We start from the raw sequence: 3,467 nt of genomic DNA, 5'->3' as shown, positions 1-3,467 counted from the left end.
TATATAAATTAAATATTTTTTTATTTATGATTTAAAATTTTAGTAATTGAATAATAATAAGAATTTTATATGCTTTAAGTTGAATAATAAAATTTTTAACTTTATTTCATGATTAAAAAAAAATAATTTTTATTATCTCTAATTATTGAAATTGATCTGATTTTGGAATTGAGTTGAAAGGAGTTTGAGAAATGATTTGGTTGGGATCTAAAAGGATAGCAGAAATCTTAGAAGAGATGCTACCCAAATTTTTATAAAATTAGATTTTGTTTGAAGTGCTTGTTAAAACGCTTTGGATATTTTTAAAAGATTATATAATTTGAAAATGGTTATGTTTTAAGTTTTGCTTTATTTAGAAATAAATGAATTGTGGTTGAGGAAGTGCGAAAATGATGATTTGTAAATGAATGAGATATATGATCTCGAGTAAAAGACAGTGGCATTGTCCACTTGTTTCGGGAAAGAGATGAGGAATAAGAATGATGAAAATTGAGTTTGAATTATAAAATTGAATTTTGATTGAGATATATGTGATCGGGTAAGATGCAGTGATGTTATCCACTTGCTCCGGATAAGAGTTTTAGACCTCGGGTAAGATGCAAGGGCCCAGTTTTATTGCCGCTTGCTCCGAGTTGAGAACTGAAACACCACCTGGGTAAGAGGCAGGGTGAAGTTATCCCATGCTCTAGGTATGCGGGTAAGATGCAAGGGTTGCGGCGTTGTCCCACTTGCTCCGTGTTTGGTGTTTTGTCCAATGGTTAGCTACCAAGACATGTCGGGTTGGCTGTATAACCGACAGATGAGCTCATTAGCCATAGGACAGGCATGCATCATATGCATTTGTATGCTATGTTTGGGTTTGAATTTGTTTTAGTTTGCCTAATCGCTAAACTGTTATTAACTGCTATTTAATCTATTTACTGTAACTGTTATCTATACCATTATTTCAATTGTCTATTTTGCCTGTGTTTGTTCCTGATGTGGTACTTTTGAGATTGAATATTGATGATGAGATGATGATTGTGTTAATTGATTATGTGATGGGTTGAAGGCCGTGATTGGTTTCTGATTTGATTGGTTCTGATTGCGATATTAGTAAAATATGAAAAATCAAGCTGGTTTAGCATAGACTTAATGAACCTATGCTTGGAATATGTTGGTTATTCATACCGTCTAGGAAACTGATTAAGATTTTCTTATAAGAAAAGAAAGGTCTTAGATTTCTGAAAAATTAAATATTGTTTCTTTAAAAAGATTTTGAGTGATTAGTTGTTGATTTTTAAAAGATTCATAAGACAACGATAATCACTGAGTTTAAAAATAGTTTTCTTATTAAATATCTTCTTATGACAATTTTGAAACTCTGTGATGAGACCGTGTGGGTAGGTTCTCACCCCCCTACAACTTTACTGTTTTAGGAATCGGATGAAGGAGCATTATGAAGAGTTTTACTGCGTTTTGGTTTATATGATGTTGTATTAGTTAAATAATTTTTCTTCACTCGTCTTTGTTATTATAATTTTGTAAGAGGGATAGGAGTTGTATGTTTTATATATATATTACATTATAAGCTATTATGTAAAGAGTCTTGTATATGGATCTATGCCTGTTTGCTTTTTTTTTAAGATAAAATATTTATTTTCGGTTTTCAAAAAAATCAGCGATACGATGTTGAGTCAAAGACTCCTATTTTAATGATAAGTATATAAAGTAGTCGTAATACTTCTTGCTATCAGAGTGGCGCAGCCGGAAGCGTGACATTCTGGTTATGAGGGTGTTACATATGTAATTGGAGAAATAAGTTAAATTAATAGATTTTCATAAACATATCTGGTAAGAGTCTAATTAGACATTTAGACAAGTCAGGTATCATGTATGTTATCAATTAATGTTTTATATCATGAATTGTAGACGAAAATTATTAATAGAGTAACTGAAGGACAAATTGATTAATTTATAATTTTTAACGAACTAATTTGATTGAAAAATATTTTTAAGACGAATTTAAAAAATACTCCATCTTTTAGACTACATTTGGTTATAAGGACACGACAAGATACTGAAAATAAGACATAAAGAACAGAGACACAAAAATTAGTATTTGTATATTTTATTTAATAATAAATTAAATATAAAATATATAAATTATGAAAATATAATTTACTATTTTTTCATACAAAAATTTTAGAAAAAAAATAATATAAATTATACTAATTCAGTGTTTCAAAATATAATATTTATATCCATATTTTATATATTAAACATAGATTTTATATTTCTTTGTTCTTGTCTCAACGTCCACTGCTTTTTAACAACGCGTGGACTAATTTGATTTTATTTCTTTTGTTAACGGAATTTTCTTTTCTTTTTTTTTGGTAGTTTTTGGTAACCGAATGTTGATTCGTGTTCTACCTACCTCATTGTTTTGGGTCAAAGTCTTTCTTATTTGTTTTGGACGGGGTGGCAAAGTCTACTAAATGGACTAGGATCCTGTCAAATGGGCTTAGAGATTTGGGGCAGATTGTATTTAACCTCAAAGACTAGGGATAATCAACCCGAAAAGGAAACAGTAATATAAGTAATACATGCGTTACCCAAAAAAAAAAAAGTAGTACATGCCTATCTAGTTTGCTTTCTCTTTTGGGCAAAGGGCCATTACAAAAAAAATAAAAATAGTTATTTTAAGTTTTCAACAATTTAAAATCATTAAAAAAGGAAGTTATGTATAGTCGTTTGCCAACCTAATCATTGTTCAGTTCTGGATTTTGGTTGCTTCCTCCATTGTGTTGTGGCTTCAGTTTAACACACACTAATCAAGATTATGATGGAACATGAGGAACTAGAGTTAGAACAGTGTTAAGGCACTACAAAATATAAAATAAAATGTTAAAGGGAAGGCTCACTTCAATGCCGGGAAAATAATCATATTTTATAATAGGAGTTATTTATCTATTTTTATCTATTTATTTTTATTATATAAAAATTGATATCTAAATTTTTTTATATTGTGTTTAAGTTATATTTTTTCTTTTAATGATGTCATATAAAAAAATTTACTTACTTGGTAAAATTTAGAAATCAACTAATTATTTTTTAATAAAAAATTTAAAAAAAATAAAAATAAATTATCTATTATTATTTAATTAAAATATAAAACATTAATTAAACACAATAAATATACATTAAAATTATCATAATAATAATAATTATAAATATATTTTTACTATTATATTATTTAATTTATACATTATGCTACATAAAACTCTTACTACTTTTTATTTTTTAATCTCTCATACCTATTAACAAAAACTACTTTAAATAGGTTTAAATTTATCACATTTTTTTTATTAAATACATTCAAATATATCATGATTATAAAATTAATTCATAATTTTATATTTATATTTTTTGTATCTTTCATTCTTATTATTTTTTCTTATCCAAGTATGTAAGTTTAACCTTTACAC

Source organism: Arachis duranensis, chromosome 3, assembly GCF_000817695.3.
Source record: "Arachis duranensis cultivar V14167 chromosome 3, aradu.V14167.gnm2.J7QH, whole genome shotgun sequence".
NCBI lineage: Eukaryota > Viridiplantae > Streptophyta > Magnoliopsida > Fabales > Fabaceae > Arachis > Arachis duranensis.
The sequence above is the reverse complement of the archived record's forward strand: the minus strand, read 5'-3'. Positions refer to the sequence as shown.